Source organism: Delphinus delphis, chromosome 6 (assembly GCF_949987515.2).
Source record: "Delphinus delphis chromosome 6, mDelDel1.2, whole genome shotgun sequence".
Lineage (NCBI taxonomy): Eukaryota > Metazoa > Chordata > Mammalia > Artiodactyla > Delphinidae > Delphinus > Delphinus delphis.
The window spans coordinates 105,898,149-105,917,729 of NC_082688.1; the positions used below are offsets into that span (position 1 = coordinate 105,898,149).

At 40.0% G+C, this 19,581-nt stretch overlaps 1 protein-coding gene across 4 annotated transcripts in view; it reads left to right on the forward strand.

The window, feature by feature from the left end:
- Window positions 1–19,581, forward strand: part of MSRA (methionine sulfoxide reductase A) — a 369,470-nt gene that overhangs the window by 36,853 nt on the left and 313,036 nt on the right. The gene's annotated exons all lie outside the window — the stretch shown is intronic.

Here is a 19,581-nt window from a genome sequence, read left to right on the forward strand (position 1 = left end):
TAGTTCTGCTCTTAAAAATCAGCATTATTGTAGGAGAGGTTCACTGTAAGGCACGTATTTTTGTCGACCACCCTCATTGTCAGTGAGTATTCTGTTTCTAAAGAAGAGAGTTGGAGTGGTAGGATTAGGTTCTGACTTTCTGTAATAATATATTTTCTTTTACATTTTCTATACTAAAAGAATACAGGAAATTCATATATATTCACATAAGCACTAATCATTTTGGGCAGTATAAAAGACTGCTTCAGGGTCCATGCTTTTGTTTTGAGTATGTAATCATGGATCTGTGAATCCTTTGAGAAAAGAATTTATTTTGTTGTTTATAGCTTGATATTACTGTGCGCCTTAGACAATGAATTGTTTTAAATGGTTTTTATGCTATTTTCATGGCAACATCAGCAGTTCTGAGGGTGGCATTTAGTATATAAATATGATGTAAAAATATGTGAGATTCATTACAGGTGTTTGCACAGTCCAGCTTAAGTAGTTCCTTCAACTTTTTTACTGATCAACATTTTGATCTTCATTTTATTGAAATCACTCGATGTTCATGTGGGTTGCCAAAATGACAACCTTTGTTTTCTAAGCTTCTTTATACACCACCTCGCTGATGCTCTAAAATGGACGCCAAGACATAAAAGACATGCTGATAGGCACTGGAAGGGATGTTTGCGTGGCTACGGTCTTCCCTTTTGAACTGATCACAGGATCATTCACGCCTACACTAAAAATCAACGATATAGGAAACAAAAGGAAAGTTCAGTAAATAAGTTTAGATTAGAGCCACATTTTAATACAGACCGTCTTATTACCGATTTATATTTACTTTCATTTACTTCTTAAACGTTTGACATAACCTCTTGTCATTTAGGTTTGCTAAATGTATAACTTCTTTTGTTTATTTAAGACTATTTTCCCTTTAAGGTAAAAGAATTATTTGTTAGAAGTTATTTCATAACTTCTTTGCAGCGAACTCAGTAAGAACAAACTTATATCCAGACTATTTTACTTCCAGCTATTTTCTAACAGTATAATTAAAAATTAGTGAATTGAAAAACAAAGATATCAGAGTATACTTTTAAAATAATAAATCTTTCGATACTGGTAGAGTTACATGTTATAGTGTTTATTAGACTTAAGATTTGATAATAAATATTAGCTGTTATACCCAGTAAAGTTTCTTACTAATCTCTCTGGCCTACTTGTTACATATCTTAAAGTGAAAAAAGTCCTGTATTAAGATGCTCCTTGTTAATTGGATATAATAGAGACTCTTTGTATAACCTTTCTTCAAAGGTGTGTTTAAGAAGTGGTGTTGATTACATTGTCAACACGTGCATTTAAAGTTTAATGTAATGTATTCTTCTTTACTTTTAGACCTTTCATTTTACAAACACGTTGACATTTAGGTTATAAATTATTTCCAGATTAGTATTAATATTTCAAATCTTATTTTAAAGTGTGTAAGTACTAGTGATATGATTGTAAATGAACTCTATCTCGGCGTTTATTCGTTGTAGTTTGTATTATATCATATTTTGAAGTAGAATTATTAAGACAGAAATAGATTAATATTTAACTGCTTCTTGATTTCTATTATTAAGTCCCATTTGATATACCTGAACAGACAAGTGCATAATGCTGTAAACTAATGCAGACCTCTCAGGGGGCTTCAGTCCAACATTTTATAATTATTCACTCATTTATTCATTTATTGAACAAATGTTTATTGAATACCCACTCAAGTATGCTAATATTTTATTGATTTTGGGTAACAGGGAAGGAAGCCACATACATGGTTGGAAGAGGGAATAGATTTCAAATAGAACCACAAAAGCCTAGAGAGAAAAGAGCACTACTGTAATGAGATTTATTTCAATAGGTTAAAGTATGTTAACTTTTGTCGTACAATATACGTATTGTAGTGTTTGTTTTAAAGCAATCAGGAGATTAGTGGTAGGTAGTCCGTACAGCTGTGAGAATTTTGCTTTACCATTATTTAGGTTTTTGCACCTTATTGACCAGAAACCTTCAGTTGTTCAAGTCTTTGATGGCAATTCAAATGTTGAGAGGAAGAAATTAAATAGGGAAGCTTGAACCAACTGTCACATGCTAGAATTTTATATATGTCCAGGCAGGTGTCATTGAACCTTTGAAGATGTAGCGACAACGTAAATGAGTCGCTTCTTTATGAGGGATTTTTTCCCTTTCCTTTGTTTTCTTTTGTGAGAAAGAGATAGAAGAGGAGGCCAACCCCACAACCGTAAGCCAGCATGGTCCTTAGAAAGTAAGTTTGCTAGAGGGCGGTGTACTTTAAATGGACCAATCAGTTCACGTTCTGTGTTCTCTAGTGTTTCGTTTTGTTTCAGTCTTTTCCTAAGCTTTGTTAACTAACATAAAGACTCATAGGCATAAAACATCTCTTGACTCTAGACATAGGGGAATATTTAACTTAGTGGCCTAACTTTATGCCACGCAGTTGGTCTCCAGTATAAAGAGAAGGTATAGGTTCATATTCTGAAGAGGAGATAAAAGTCCCACGAGCCAGAGAGCTGAGCTTGGAGATGTTTGTGGTGACCACGACCTGTGTCAGGGCTGGTGGCCGATGGGATGGAGATGAGAAATGTTTCAGCTGCAGGTGTGCGCTGCTGACATCATTCCGCGAGTGTTCGCAAAGGTGCTCTGAGCCGGGCACCATGTGGGATGTAGGGGATACAAAGATAGAATCTCTGCCCGTAAGGGATTCATGGTCTAGTTGTGGGGAGGCGGAAGGTCAGAATAACTGACAACTGTATATAGCTCTTCACAGTTTACCAAAGGCTCTCACCCGTTATCTCGTTTAATCCTGGCAACAATGCCCGGCACAGGAGCCGGTATGTAATGGCCGCCCCAGAAGGATTCATGGAAGGAATAAGCCAGGTTGTGAACCAGTTAATTATCTTCTTGAGTCTTATTTGATTAAGAGAATTTTCCCCCTTCATGCTTTTATCTTGAGTCTGTGTTGCTGGTTACAGGTTTGGGGGGGGGGAAGGGTAGGGCTCCATTCTTTGTGACCAAGTTAGAATCCCCGAGTTTGCCACTGCAGACAATACAGAACAAGGACTTGACTGGTCACAATGGCCCCGACCAGTCCTTCCGACCAGCCCTTCCCTCCAGCTGGCCCTCCATCGTCTCTCATTCTCCCGCTCCTAGTTTCCCCGAAGCTCCCAGAACCGTAACTTAGGCCTTGGTGGAGTGGCCTCAGCATGGAACAGACCAACGTGAGTGTGGGAAGAAGGCTGAGGGGACTGCTTAGTGGCTGGCTTCAGTCCTGTCACTAACTTTACTAGGCGAATGAGGGTGGATGTGAGGTCTTGGGGTTAGACTGGGATATCAGAGACAGCCAGCTTCGAGGGTGTGTGAGACATGATCAAGGGTTGCTGAGGCCAGCATGTTGAACAGCATCTTTCCAGGTCTTTCTCCAGGGGTGTTTTGAGGCCCAGGAGAGGGAGGGGCAGGTCAGGACCATTGTGAACAATTGTGTACTGCAGGAGTGTGCCCTGTGCCTTGGTCGGCTAGAGGAAGGTACTGAGTCACTGCAGGTGTGAGCAGTAGCCCTGGAGAGAATGGGCATGGGTTGAGTCCAAGTTTGGAGTTGGAATAGCAGGAATGGTAGAAGGTCTGAGGGTCTGGGGTGGGGAGGGCAGCATTCCAGCATTTGATGTTGGGGTCCAGCTGGGGTAGGAGATGCGACTGGAAGAGCTCCAGAGAACATGATGAAATAGGGAGAGATGAGTATATAGAAGTTCTGGTAAAGTGAAAGAAAAGGTTCAGAGAATACTGAAGTTAGTAGTTTATTCTGAAACCCAACAGGTTGTGATTAATAATAATAATACCAACTGCAGATCCTCTTAGTTTGGTCATTGGTTGTGTTAAGGTTATTTTATTTCTTTAAAAGCAAGGGTAGAAAAGGAAAAAGTTTACCTGTTTGCGTTCTGTATTCCACGACGTTATAAGAATTTAAATTCTCTCTTCTATTTTACAGTTACGAATCTCTTGGTCCTGTATAATCAGAATACCCCTAATGTATGGATCTTGAGGTTTTATGGAAAATATTTTGGTATTATATTTTGGGTTTTGAGGAATTAGCCCCTCTGTAGTGATGCCATCCTTTTCATCCCATATGTCAAAACCATTTATATCTCTTTTTTCATAAGACACTGTAAGTGATTTTCCCCTACTTGAGAAGATCACATTGTACTCAGACTCAGGATTGCTTTATCCTGGTGCCTTTGAAACAGTCCTTAACCATGCATTAGAGGGAATGGGGTTCAGAGTCTCACCAGCCTCAGGTTGAATTTTGACTCCATTTTATACTTGCTGAACTTTGGTCAAGGTATATAAATTCAGTTTCTTCATGTATAAAACAGGGATCATGCTACCTTCCTCAAAGGTTGTTGGGAGGAGAGATAAGGAAATATATGCAAAGCTCTTAGTGTAATGTCTGGTACATAGTAAGTACTCAATAAATGCTAGATATTTTTATTTTTTAAAATTGTGGTAAAAATACATAACGTAAAATTTACCATCAACTATCTTTAAGTGTTCAGTTTGGTGGCATTAAGTATATTCATTTGTGTTTTTTTGTGCTGTCACCACCATAATCCATCCACAGAAATATTTTCCTCTTACAAAACTGATACTCTGTACCTATTAAACAACAACTTCCTGTTCTCCCTCCTCCTAGGTCCCTGGCAACCTCCATTTTACTTTCTGTCTCTATGAATTTGACTTCTTTAGGTATTGCATGTAAGTGGTATCATACTGTATTTGTGACTGGATATTTCAGTTAGCATAATGTCCTCAAGGTTCATTCATGCTGTGGCACATGTCAGAATGTCCTTCCTTTTTAAGGCTGAATAATATTCCATTGTATATATATACCACATTCTGTTTACCTGTTCATTTGTTGATGGACACTTGGGTTGTTTCCACCTTTGGCTATTATGAATAGTGCAGCTTTGAGTTTGGGTGTACAAATATCTGTATGAGTCTCTGCTTTCAATTCTTTTGGGTATATACCCAGAAGTGGAATTGCTGGGTCAATAGGCAGTATTAGTACTCACAGCAGGTCATGCTTTTGAAAAGCTTATTGTAAACTGAAATGCTGTAAGATGAATTAGACTTTCCAGCATAGATAATGGTAAAATATTAGACTTGACTTAAGAGCTCATGACGTCTAGCTTTTTGTGGAAATAACCCAAACGCCACATTCATCATCTGTAAATTATTTTATAGTATGGAGTTTTGCATGGTGCATTAATCAGGGCAATACTCTAATCACTCACATAAAATAGTATTTGTACATTATCATGGAATAAAAAGTCATATTTCATTTTTAACACAAAGTATTAACATTACCATTAATGCATTCTTACCATTTCTTTTTTTTAATCGAAGTATAGTTGATTTACAATGTTGTGTTAGTTTTTGGTGTACAGCAAAGTGATTCAGTTATACCTATATATATATCTATTCTTTTTCAGGTTATTTTCCATTATAGGTTATTACAAGGTATTGAATATCGTTCCCTGTGCTATACAGTAGGACCTTGTTGTTGCATTCTTACCATTTCTGTTTAGAGATCTTTCTTTAGCCATTCTTTTAGGGCAGGTCTGCTGGAAACAAGTCTCTTGGTTTTCCTTCATCTGAGAATGTCTTATGTCCATTTTCTCCTGAAGGATATTTTTGCTGGATATAGAATTCTGGGCTAATAGCTTTTTAAATTTTTTTTCCCAGCACTTGAAAAATGTTGTTCCACTTCCTTCTGCTTCTGTGGTTTCTGATGAGCAACCGCTGTCATTCCAATTGTTTTCCCTTCTAGGTAAAATGTTTCCCTCTCCCTACTTTCACGATCTTTCACTTTGTCTCTGATTTTCAAAGAGTTTGATTATGGTGTGTCTTGGCATGGATTTCTTTGGATTTATCCCACAGTTCACTCAGGTTCTTGAATATGTAGGTTTATGTCTTTTGCCAAATTTTTAAGGTTTTCAGCCATAATTTCTTTGCGTCCATTTTTAGGTCTGCCTTCTTTCTCCTTTCCTTCCTGGACTTGGATGATATGAATGATAGATTTTTTTGGTTATGGTCCTACAGGTGCTTGACACTGATCATTTTTTTTTTTAAGTCTGTTCTTTCTTTATTGTTCATATTGGGTAATTTCTATTGTTCCTATCTTCAGGTTCACTGATTCTTTCCTCTGTCGGTCTCATTCTGTGATTGAACCTATCTAGTGAGTTTTAATGTGTATTTTATCTGCCATTTCTTCACTGAGACTTTCTATTTTTTCATTTGTTTACTGTGCTTGTTGAAACAGTTTTATGATAGCTGCTTTAAAATCCTTGTCGGGTAATTCCAGCATCTGTGTCATTTTGGTGCTGGCATCAGTAATTGTCTTTTTCGCGTTTGGGTTGAGATTTTCCTTGTTCTTGGTATGACGAGTGATTGTGATTATATCCTGGATGTTTGGGGTGTTACATTATAAGACTGTGGATCTTACTTAAGTCTTCTGTTTTGATAGAACTCCTCTGACCCTCTGGCAGCAGGGAAGAGGAGGCACTCCCTCATTACTGCGAGGTTGGGGTGGAAGTCCAGGTTCCTCATTGGCCTTTATTTACAGCCTGGGTAGGAGGGGTGCCTTGTTACTGCTAGTGGGGTTGAAGTTCAGGTTCCCCTAGGTGATGCTGTTATTTATATTGTTTTGTACTTGGTAAAATAACCTGAACAGTCCCTGAGCTGTGTATTCCTTAAATTTAGCTTATATTGTTGGTGCTACTTATGTTTGATAATTTATTTAATGATATTTAAATTCTCAAATTAGGGACTAGGTCCTCTCTAATCACTAGCTTCCCTAAGTTTGGTATGTGTTTCCATGAGCACACTGAATAAAAGATTTTATGTGAAGAAACAAGATTATAGTTTCCAGTTTATTAACTTTGAAAATTTATCTTTAAGAGGAGAGAAAAGCCTGCCTGTGCAAGGTTTCCATTTTTCCTATTAATAACATGCTAGCTTTTATCAGACTTTTGTAACTTATTTTTAGAAGAGGTCAGTATATTAGAAATAGAATAAATGGATCTGACTGGTGGCTTTAAAAATTTCAGTGGTAAAGTATTTCATTTCATTTACTAACTTAACACCTGTGGTTTTGGGTAGATAACACAGATCTTGAGGATGATGCATATGTCTTTAGAAAAATAGATTTTCAGGGTTCTTAATGGTCACCTGAGGTAGAGTAATGACAGTACTGAAGCCCAGGACTAGATCACTTACTAAGTAGGTGATCTTGGGAAAATCTCCAGAACTATAAAGGTTGACTTTTCTTCTCAGAAAGATGGATGTCATAATACCTAAATCAAAAGGTTGTTAAGAATATTAAATGAGGCAATATGCCTGAAAGCAATTTAACTGATAGATATTACACAAATATGAAAGATAGTTATCTAGTCAAGCTACTTCAAGCATGTGACTGATGGGTAAAGATAATGTACCTGATTCTGTATGATTTCTAGCTGTGTGTGCCAGTAGACCATGGGTTACACATATATTTTTTAAATGCTGTAAAAAGTTTTAATTATGAAAACCTTTCAAACACATAGTTAAGTATTTAACAAAAAGAATACCCATGCACTCATTATCCAGAACTAGCAAATGCCATATTTATTTGCTTCAGGTTTTTCTTTTTTTTAAAGAGAATGAAACATTAGGGATATAAGTAAAACCTTATTCTCTCATCCCTGAAATGGGTGTAGAACATTTCCATGCACATTTTTGTAGTATTATTGAATACATATATACTAAATAATATATGAGAAATATATTTATATATATATAGCCATAAACAATGTAACTTACATAATTTAAAATGTATATAAATGATTTCATAGTGTTGCTATCCTTTTGCAAATGAAATTGGATATTTTTGAGATTTATCCATGTTGCTACTGTAGGTCTGATGCTGCAGAGTATTTCGTTTTAGTTTATCCATTCTTCTGTTGATGGACATTTAATTTTTTGCCTTGTGCTGACTGTGCTGTAACCGCCAGCTGGCACATGCCTTTTACACATATTTGTGATCTCTGGGGGAATTACCTAGAAATGGAGCTGAGTTGCCAAATGTGTCAACTTTACTCAGTATTGCCAAGTTACTCTTCAAAGCATTCATACCAGGTAACATCTCTGCACTAGGGCATCAAAGTTCTCACATCTCTATATCTTCTACAGCTTCACCAATACTTGGCGGTATCAGACTTTGAAAATTTTATCAGTCTAATGTACAAGAAATATTTTGCTGTTACTTTTGTTTGTGTTGCTGATTACTTATGAGATCGAGCATCTTTTTATGCTGACAGTCTAGATTTCCTTTTCTGTACATTCTCTCTTCATACCCTTTGTACATTTTTCTTTTGAGCTGTTTTATTCTTATTAATTTGTAGTCTATTTCATATACCTTCTGAGGGGTACATTTTATATACCAAAGTATATACCAATCCTTTATTATATGGGTTAAAAATATCTTCTCAATGTTTGGCTTGATTTTTAATTTTCCTTATGGTGACTTTAAAAAAAAAGTAAATAAAGAATTAATTAATTTTTGGCTGCATTGGGTCTTTGTTGCTGCGTGTGGGCTTTCTCTAGTTGCTGCGAGCAGGGCTACTGTTTCTTGCGGTGTGCAAGCTTCTCATCGCGGTGGCTTCTCTTGTTGCGGAGCATGGGCTCTAGGTGCATGGGCTTCAGTAGTTGTGGCGCACGGGCTTAGTTGCTCCACAGCACGTGGGATCTTCCCGGACCAGGGCTCGAACCCATGTCCCCTGCATTGGCAGGCGGATTCTTAACCACTGTGCCACCAAGGAAATCCCTATGGTGACTTTAGAAGTAAACTATTGGTATATGTTTGAAAAATTGGAATGCTTTCAGTTTTTATTTTCAAAGACGATTTTAATGATAATATTTACACCCCTTGCTTTTGAACGTGGCAGAGAGGGCTAGTGGGACTAATGTCTCTTTGAATGTTCCAGAATTTTATCTCTTTAATTAATATTTAGAGGATAAAGTTTTTATTTGTGGTGTAGTTTTTTGGTCAATGGAAATCTTTGGGCAGATTCCCAGTTCCTCAGCTCCTAGTTCTTGAATTAGTGACTGTTGGGAAGTTTTATTTTGCTGTGTGCAGAGCCTCCTAAGCCCGCCAATGAGATGGGCACATTCCTGTTGCATCAGCAGCAGCACCAAAGAGGAGCTCTCAGACCCTTAGAAAGAATGTTCTGTTGATCTGCTTACACTGATTTCTATACAGTGAATAATCTCGGTGCAATAAGCACTTTCTCCTTTCCCTCACCAGTCCTCTTGCTAACAAAATAACTTAATTGAGAAATTCAAACTGTTGGGGCAAGGGGGATTGAGTTGTGGCTGAGGCTCCTTGTGTATCTTTTGTGGTGCAATCAAGTAGCACTTATTCCCCAACTTTCCATAGCCACCCCGCCTAAACAAAACCCACCTAATCTCCCAAATCGCTTCGCAAAACAAAAGAACACACAGAAGGTCCAGAAACTGGGAGGACTGGGGCGATGGTGAGTGTTGTGTGTGTGACACGCCCTCTCCTTTCCCTGCTCCTTGCGATTTACATGGAGCTGTTTGGAGATTATGTGTCTGTTTTAAAATCTGCGTGTGAAAGTGTGCTCCCAGGGCAAGCTTGGTTGTTCAGGCCATGTGGCACCGCTGTCTGTCGGATGGTGGTTCGTCCATAACTGAGGGTAAAGTTCTAGGTAGAAGTTAACAGCAATACTGGACTTGCAAATCCAGACCTTAAGGCAAGCATCCCGGCCTGGACTTTTCAGCCTTGCTTTTTTTTTTTTTTTTTTTCCTTCCAGTTTTATTGAGATATAATTGACTCTGTATCAGTTTAAGGTGTACAGCATAATGATGTGACTTACATACACCATGAGATGATTACCGCAGTAGGTTTAGTGAACGTCCGCAATCTCTTACAGATACAACATCAAAGAGGTAGAAAAAATATTTTTCCCTTGCGATAAGAAGTCTTAGGATTTACTCTCTCAGCACCTTTAATGTGTGACATACAGTGGTGTTAATTATATTTAGCATGTTGTACATCACATGCCCAGTACTTACTTATAACTGGAAGTTTGTGCCTTTTGACCGCCTTCGTCCTGTCCCCCTCTCCCCATCATCCCCCCATACCCACAAATCTGATCTCTTTTTCTATGATTGATTGTTTTGGAAGTATAATCGACCTACAACACTATGTTAGTTTCTGGTGTACGACACAGTGATTCAATATTTCTATACATTTTAAAGTGATCACCACCAGACTCACCCTTCTTAAGGGCAGTGGCCATGTGCTTTGCTCGATGCATGTTTGCCTTATTACACTTGCGAGCTATTTAGTGCAGTGAATGAGCCTCCAACAGCACAGAGGGAAGCCAGCTACATGTCCTCTTGTTGGCTAAGCTTTGACATTTCTTCCTTCTCCCACTTACTGAATTCTTCCCTGGAATCAGCATTTGACACCAGTCGCCATCTCTGTGTCACTTCTCCACTGTTTAGAAGTTTGGGGAAAACTTTAATAAAGAATATGTGAAAATAATGACTATCTTTTGTTCAGTTAGAAACTTTGTTTTCTCTACATCTACAGCCTAAGTTACTGCAACGGTGTGAGACACACACACACAGTACACACAGCACACCCGTTTCAGGTGAGCAAATTGAGGCTCAGAGAGGTGAGGTGCAGTGCCTGGCCTAGTTAATGCCAACACTAGGGCTCTGTCAGGTCTTCTGCCTCCAAATCCCTTGTTCATTCCATTATTTGGCATTTGTTCACTCTGTGATGGGGTCACTAGGCAGAGAGTAAGCTGCTACTATTGCAGTAGCTCTTCCATATACCACTTGGGGCTGTGTACTGAGGCTAGTCCTCTGCCCTTCATTCATTCTTTCATTCATTCATTCAAGCACTCAATTCATCATTCATTTAATGTGTCTATGAGAGCTAAGTGATGAGGATACAGTAATGGATGAAACAGAAACACCCTCTGCCCTCATGGAGCCTGTAGTAAAGTGATGAAGAAAGACCACAGACGAGTCGGTTCAATCAAGTGTAATGATGGGTATGACAGGAAAAGAGGGTCCTGTTTAAAAAGTCTTCTTTCCCTCTTCAAATAAAGGGGGAATAATTAATATCCATGTACTTTAAAGAACATGGACCTCTTCAGATGTGAGACTCTTTTGCCTTTTTAAAATATGACATCGAGTATAGAGCCATAAGATAAACAAAGATGTCAGAATTTTAGAATCCTAGAGGTCATTTAGTTTGCCTCCTTGTAGCCAAACCAGTGGGAATCTCCTTTCTTAGCCTCCTGAGAAGCAGATCCTAGACTCTCTAGGCTGTAGTTTCCCATGCTAGACAGCACCTAGCACAGAGGTGAACGATGAATTATTCGGTGTGTCTCTGGCTCAGAACCTTCTCCACACTTAATCTCCATCTAGATTCCTTTTAATGCTTTGGAATCACAGATCAGTGTAGATGATCTTTGTTTGGCTATTCCTGGGATATGTGTTAGGAAAAGAAAAAAAACAGACAAACCACAAAAACCCAACTTGCAGTTTAAATAAAGAAAAATGAGTTTTCCTTCCAAGAGAGCTTTTGCCATTTTCTTAATGCTTATTCCTCTTTGGAGAGCTCATTATTGAACAGAGCGTGACAGTAGTTTACTGAGGTGTCGTGTCCAGGCCAGTGGATGAGTTAGAGCACTGATAAAGGCCAGAGCAGTGGGCAGAACTGTACCTAAATTACCCCCAGATAGTTGCCAACCTATTCTGCTTTTTTAAAGACCTCCAGAGAGCATCCCTAATCGCCTCTGGTTTCCCCTTTCTGTGTTTAATAACCTTCGCTGTCAGGAAGTGTCTTCCTCATATTTAACCCAGTTTTCCCTTGCCACAGTTCAATCCCATTTCTCTTGTCCTTGGTGGCGAAAGAATAGCAGGTCGTTATCTTCTCCATAGTATCCTTAATGTTCTTGAAGGGCCTGGGCAAGTTTTCCCTAAGGCTGCCCTTCTCCCAATGAAATCAACATACTCCTGTTTCCCCTCCCCGACCCCCCTTCTCCGGGGTCCTATTTGGAAGTATCATCTCTAACATGTTGCTCTTAAGTATCTGGTCCAAAGAGTCACATCAGGCCTGCCTTGAGACATCCGTCGATTCCATCTTTACTCAAAGAGCAAGATCCTTGTCACCTCCTGGGCTCTCCGTTCATTCAACGTGGCTGCGGTTTGTGGTTCCCCCTCCAGATGTGAGGTGTGAGGCGGGCAGAGGCTGAAGGGGACGTGACGAGGAGTTCCTCTCTCTGACTTACACCTAGAGGGAGGGACCAGAATGCTTCTTGCCCCTTCTGGTCCTTCTGACAGTCTGTCGATTGTGCCTGCTGGTTTCTCTTTTCCACAAAAATGTTTTATTCTGATTGACATTTTGGTACATTTTGGATTTCCATTGGCCTCATCCCGAGGACAATATGGCACATCAGTAAAGTTGGCATTATCCTGTTACCCGTGCTCTCCTCACTCTCGATTCAGTTTTATAGATGCCGCAAGGGAAGCTGGAACATAAACTTTGCTATGTAAGTGATGAGTGAAGGTGTCTTTCCCATCAGATTCTGTACAGTCCTCATGAGGGGGTGAGAATGATTTTGTATCTCCCCAGCACTCAGCAGAAACGCCCGATGCGTTTTAAACAGACTTCGTGACTCTTGGTTGGTTGTCAAATGAGTTATTGGGAAATTGCCTTCATTTTGTGTTTTTAGGTTTCTGTCTCCTCATCCCTTCTACTTAAACATAAAAGCAGCTCCAAGCCTTTGCCCGGCTGCCAGTGCAGGCAGCCTCCCACCTCGGCTGCCAGGCTTTTAGCAGATGAAATAAAAATCTATTTATAGCTGGTCTCTGATGGATTTCCTCCCTACCTGTGCTAGTGTTCCATCAGCAGGTGTACTGAACAGATGGAGAGGGGTTTTAATTTTTTTCAGTTCAATTAGATCAACTCTCTGGGTTCAGACCAGTACACTCCCTTCCTCACTTAGTTTCTTCCTCTTGGCATTAAAATTGTTGAGCATGGCAAAACACGAATTAAGACCAGGAAGTAAAATGCATATAGCGCCTGCCTTTCAGATAAATACTTCGGCAGAGAGACCACATTTGACATCAGGTGAAAAATCAGTTTTAACCCCTTTCTTCCTAGTGCTCAATTTTATCGTTATTTAAATTAATATTTGGAGTGCTAAAATGCTGGAGTATAAACGCTTTCTTTTTTCTTGCGATGTACTTTTAGCATTTGAACTTAACACATTTTGAAATATACTGTTTTTGAGGCAACACTTTGTCTCTGATAGTTCAGTGGATATTACAGAGAATTTTAATGAGAAGCTGAAGTCGCTGAATTCACGAAGCTCATTTGATATTTTATGTCATTGACAGTTGACTTGTCCAGGATAGTTAGTGATCCCATGGTAACATGCAGTCCCAGACCAGCCTGAACATGACCTTACCTAGCTCTGGGTTTTACTGTCACCAGTCCGTGAAAGATAGGTCACCACAGTTTCTGGCTTCAGCATATCCATAAGTCCCTTCTACTTAACCACGCTGGCCCCTGGTACGTTGCATCATCTCTCGTTCCCAGGATCCTAGATTTCAGTTCATTCCTGGCTCTCAGATGTAAGGCCGGCCTGAGAGCCTCTTTCACAGACTTTACTGAGCTCCTGCCCAGGGCTGTGACGTTGCCTGCGATGAGGACCACATGTCTGCCCTGCTTTGATCCCTCAGCGCCATCAAAATGATGTAGTTAATATCCATTGGAAGCTGGGTTTGAAGCAAGCAAAATTTGGCCTATTTCAGTGTATTTTTTGTTCAGATTCTAATAGAAGCAGGTTCTCCCTCTCCCCCTCTCCCCCCCCCGCCATTTTATTTTACTCAATTCTTAATTATTTCTGGATGAGTTTTTCAAGGATATGCATTATCCAGACGTGTGGCTCATTCTCTAGGCTCTCTCCCATTTTACTGCTCACTAAGATTCATATCGGAGGGTGTCTGGAGCCAAAAAGAAATTCAAATAAGTCATTCTCATTGTTGGCTAGAAGTGAGGTGAGCAGTTTAGATAGAACTGATGTGAACAAGAGCCACCACTTCTCACCCGCATCATCGTCTGATGCGTCCATCTGAAGATTCCCTTTAGTTGTGTTAATATGCGCTCATGTTTAGATGGTAACTGAAATGTTATCTAGCAAAATCACTTCTCTGATCCTTCCACATCCTTTGCAGAATCTGTATCAAATGACTGTCTTGGTTTTCACAATAAAGACCTCACTTTCTCCCTGGCTGGCTGACCCATACAATCTTTGGTTATTCTGTTGAGCTGTGCTGCTGTGATCTTTCTTCCTATACTTTTCACCTGCTGATACTCCTTTTGTCTCTTGGGGTCGTACAGAACAGAATCTAATTCCGACACATGGCAGCCTTTCACATCTTTGAAAAATGTCCCTCTGTATGCAACCATTTATATATGACATGATTTAGTTACATGGCTTTCCTCTAACCTGCTCCGGCTCAGCTGCCTCTTTATTATGGAGTGTCCTCAGGAGAGCGACATCTTACCCAGGTGCAGTCTGACAAGTGCCGAGAAATCCGGACCATCGCTGTGCTCGTTAGAGGTTAAGCGAGTCTGATGGCTTCCTATTTGCTTGATTTGACTCAGTAGAGCCTCTTATCCCCCCAGCAGGACAACGGGCTTTCTGCCATACCCAGGGCCAGGCGGGATGTTTCTGCTCTGTGATAGATTCACTTTGATCATTTGGGCCTGGCTTCAGTCACTCCTTGGTACCCACTCCGTGGCCGTGTGATTATGGTGCATGAACGTATGGCGAATGGTGTCAGGTGGGTGCTGAATGACAAATTTGGGGCCGTCGTGAACGCTGATGTGGCCTGTGATTGTGACCCACCCACCTCCCCGCTGGCTCCTCCCTCATCGCAGGGCCGCACCACTGCCTGTTTCCTCTCCCACAGGACCTCTAATCTTGTCTCCTTTTAAAGACGTTGCAAAAGCCCAAACATTAGGATGCTAAGCTCTCAAAGTATATAAAATAGATCCCCAGATTGACTCCATTTATGATTTTTCCATCTCTTCTCCTGTAGCGAGTAGTGTCGTCATAGGGAGGGACCATCAGACAGGTTTTGGGGGGATTTTTCTTCATAGCATTAATGTACCATGGCTTATTTCCAAGGGGAAGGGTATGTGGTTGGGTTGGAAGTGTCTGAATGTGGGAATGCTCGGTCTCCCCAGAAGTACCTGGCACGTGGTAGTCACTCAGTATATATTTGTTGAATGAATGAATGCAGGAGCTTTGGTTCCACGCTGTTGCCGCCATTGTTTCAAAAGCTGTTGGGCCACAAGAGTGGCAGAGTTTCCTCAATCGGGGCCTCCTGATGGGTCCCCACCTAATGACTGCACTTGGGTGGCAGTAGCATAAGGGTCTCTCAAATCTCTATTAATATGTCAAACCCCTAAGCTGTCTTAGGTGAAGCCATCTCACTCTTAGACAAATAGTTGCCTCATGTAGATTCAGTCATACTTAATGTACATCAAATAATATTCCGTCAACAGATATTTTTTGAGTATTTACTGTGTGCCAGAGCTGGGGGGTACAGTGGAGAGCAAAACATTCAGATCTCTGTCCTCAATATAGTGGGAAAACAGACCAAATGTATATTATGTATGTGTCTCTATGTGTGTGTAATGTATCACTACAAACTGTAAAGACCAAGTGCAGGGTGCTGTGAGGACATTTTATTTATTAAGCTACGACTGTGTGCCAGGCATTTTGCTAAGTACTAAGATTAGATAGAGCAAGGATGTAAAAAAGAAAGAAATTTAATTAGATGTAGTTTGTCATCAGGAACTCAAAACCTAGCTGCAGAGAAATATAAACAATTATGATAACATGTGAGATGTTCTATGAGAAGTATTATGAGCAAAGAGTTACCCAAACACAGAGGTAGGAGTGACCACTTCTGTTCTGCAGTCAAATTGACATTTGAATTGGATCTTAGATGATGAGTAGAATTGCATCAAGTGTAGAAACCAGAAGGAAACATTCCAGTCAGGAAGCAGAAGCAAAGGCACAGAGACAAAACTACTTGGGGTATCAGGCCTAACACACAGTCCTGTGTGGCTAGAGTATACATTGATGGGTGGAGTTCTAGAAAGAGATGGTGTAGTTTGTTGAACACCTTGCTGTACAAAGTTGGGATCCTTGCCGTGGAGGCAACGTCAGATGCAGAGGACGTAAAAGAACACTATGTGAAATGTTATAATTTGAAAATCTTAGGTTAAGTGGATGATTTACTAAGCAAATAGAAATTACCAAAATTGCCTTTAGAATAGGTAGAAGAACATAAGTAGATCAAGAACAAGGAAAGAAATTGAGAAAGTCATTAAGAAATTAGGATCTAATATGCCATTGGGATCTCACGTGGTTTTAAAAGCAAAGTGTATGAACAGAGAAGGCCTGGGTTATTTAAAATCTTCAAGAACACAGAGCAAGAAGGGAAATGTCCTTGTTCATGTTATTAGACTGGTATAGTCTGTTAAGGGCAGTCAAAATAAAAGCCCAAATGAGATATTAGCAGGTTTTTTTTTTTTTTTAAAAAAGGGACGTCGTTTTTTTTTTTTTTAAATTAATTAATTAATTTATTTATGGCTGTGTTGGGTCTTCGTTTCTGCGGGAGGGCTTTCTCCAGTTGTGGCAAGCGAGGGCCACTCCTCATTGCAGTGCATGGGCCTCTCACTATTGCGGCCTCTCCTGCTGTGGAGCACAGGCTCCAGATGCGCAGGCTCAGTAGTTGTGGCTCACAGACCTAGTTGCTCCGCGGCATGTGGGACCTTCCCGGACCAGGGCTCGAACCCGTGTCCCCTACATTGGCAGGCAGATTCTTAACCACTGCGTCACCAGGGAAGCCCCCTCCTACTCTTCTTATGTAGTCCTTCTTGGACTCTGTGGTCCAGGGGGTGCTTCAGCCTCACCCCTGGGTGCTGGGATTTTCACAATGGTGTCTTGTCTATGGTTAGCTGCTAGCTGGTCTTCTTGTGAGGGAGACTGAAGTCAGGAACAACCTGTATCTCCTTCTTGATGACATTACTCTGGTTTTGTTTGTTTATTTGTTTTATGTGGGATGGACTTGAGCTGGTTTTAGTGCTGAGGGAGAGGTTGAGGTTGAAGATACAGCACAGGGGATGGAGGGATAGTCTTTGGAGAACTGGGATACAGAGCACAGGGATTAGCCTAAAAGAAATGCAGAAACAGCTCTCCCCTGTAATGGGAGGGTAGGAAGAGGGAATTGGTGCAGAAAGTGAGGTTTATAGGCTTGGTGAAGGGAAGTGGGAAAGTCTTCTTCTTTGTGATGACGTTATCTTCTAAGAGTGAATGGGAGGTGGGAGGGTTGGGTTTGAGTAAAGTAGTGCACAGGCCATTAGAAAGGGAGATCTGACTAGGAAAACATGGAAGTTAGCTGGGTACTCAGTTAAAGGTGGAAGGCCACGAATTTATAGTGACAACAATCTGTGGGTTCAGATGATTCTCCCTAGAAGCACTTAGCTGCCCATGTATATGCATGCTTTTTAAAAATTAGTTTTTGTTATTTTACTGAGATATAATTCACATATTATAAAATTCTCCATTTTATACAATTCTGTGATTTTTTAGTATATTCACAAAGTTGTGCAGCTATCACCAGTATCTAATTACAGAACATTTTTATATCCTGGAAAGCAACTGTGTACCCCTTAGCTGTCATTCCTCATTCTCTGCTCCCCTCAACCCTTGGCAACAACTAGTCTTCCTGTGTCTTTGGATTTGTTTTTTCTCGACTTTTCATTGAAATGGAATCATAAAGTAAGTGGCCTTTGGTATCTGGTTGCTTTTGCTTAGCATAATGTTTTCAAGGGTCATTCATGTTGCAGCATTTATCAGTACTTCATTCCTTTTTATGGCTGGATCATATTCCATTGAATGGATATGCCACAGTTTATTTATCCATTCATCAATGGATGGACATTTGGATTATGTCCAGTTTTTGGCTATCATGAATAGTGCTGCTGCAAAGATCCATGGACAAGTTGTTACATGGACATATATATTTGCAATTATCTTGGTACTATAACTTGGAGTAGAATTGCTAAGCCACATGGCAACTTATGTTTAACTTTTTGCAGCTGCACCATTTTACATTCCCGCCAGTAATGTACAACGGTTCCAATTTCTCTACAGTCTTGCCAACACTTGTTACTGTCTATCTTTTTTATTATAGCCATCCTAGTGGATGTGAAATGATATTTCATTTCAAGTGCATGTTGAAGGTGAGCACTTGGATCAACCCATGGTTGGGATTTTTCTAGAAGACTCCATGGAGAAAGAAAGGCTTCATAGGGCTTTCCTGGTGGCGCACTGGTTGAGAATCTGCCTGCTAATGCAGGGGACACGGGTTTGAGCCCTGGTCTAGGAGGATCCCACATGCTGTGGAGCAACTAGGCCCGTGAGCCACAACTACTGAGCCTGCGCATCTGGAGCTTGTGCTCCGCAACAAGAGCGGCCGCGATAGTGAGAGGCCTGCACACCGCGATGAAGAGTGGCCTCCGCTTGCCACAACTAGAGATAGCCCTTGCACAGAAACGAAGACCCAGCACAGCAAAAATAAATTAATTAATTAATAAACTCCTACCCCCAACATCTTCTTTTTTTTTAAAAAAAAAAAAAAAAAAGAAAGGCTTTATGCTTGAGAGTAATGGCAAGTGGATGGTTGAAGTGATGGGCCAGGGAGCGAATTATAGAAATGTATAGGACTTATGGGAAGGACACTATAAAACTTCACTAAAGAGTGTAAAGGATGCCTTAAATTAATAAAAGGCTCAATATTGTAAAGATGTCAATTCTCCCAAAATGAAATATAATTCCAGCAAAACTGCCAATGAAATTTTTTTGAAGGTTTTACTAAAATAGTTATAAAGTTTAACTGGAACAATAAATGCATGAGAATACCCAAGATATATTTGTAGAAAAAATATGTATTTGGAGAAAGAAAAGGAACAATAATTATGACTTATATACCAGGTATTAAAACATATTATAAAGTTAGTGAGCAATGTGGTTTTAACAATGGAATAAGCCAAGGGTTAGATGGAAGAGAAGAGGAGATCCAAGTTCATATGGGGAATTATTATAAGACAAAGATGACATTGCATCATCAGAAGTGAAAGGATGGTTGATTTCATAAATGGTGTTGGGGCACTATATTAAAAAGGTAAAGTTATGCCCCTATCTCACACATTATAGCCAAATAAATTAGAGATAGATTAAAATTTATGAGGAAAAACATATCCATTACGTAAGAAGATGTATCCAGAACATTAGAAGAGAAACTTCGGCAGTTCTGTGGGGGTTACAGTTTGTGGAATGGTCGGAAGACCAGAGACACGGAGGTCATGTGAGGACACAC